This window comes from Bison bison, unplaced genomic scaffold (assembly GCF_000754665.1).
Source record: "Bison bison bison isolate TAMUID 2011002044 unplaced genomic scaffold, Bison_UMD1.0 scf7180017864347, whole genome shotgun sequence".
Classification (NCBI taxonomy): Eukaryota; Metazoa; Chordata; class Mammalia; order Artiodactyla; family Bovidae; genus Bison; species Bison bison.
In genome coordinates this window covers 6,552,268-6,552,577 of record NW_011494919.1, presented here as the reverse complement: position 1 = coordinate 6,552,577, position 310 = coordinate 6,552,268, and positions in this window count along the sequence as shown.

Sequence of the window (310 nt, the reverse complement as noted above, 5' to 3'; positions counted from 1 at the left end):
TTAGAAGGAAAGTTATGACCAACCTAGATAGCATATTCAAAAGCAGAGACATTACTTTGCCAACAAAGGTCCATCTAGTCAAAGTTATGGTTTTTCCTGTGGTCATGTATGGATGTGAGAGTTGGACTGTGAAGAAAGCTGAGCACCAAAGAATTGATGCTTTTGAACTGTGGTGTGGGAGAAGACTCTTGTGAGTCCCTTGGACTGCAAGGAGATCCAACCAATCCATTCTGAAGGAGATCAGCCCTGGGATTTCTTTGGAAGGTATGATGCTAAAGCTCAAACTCCAGTACTTTGGTCACCTCATGCA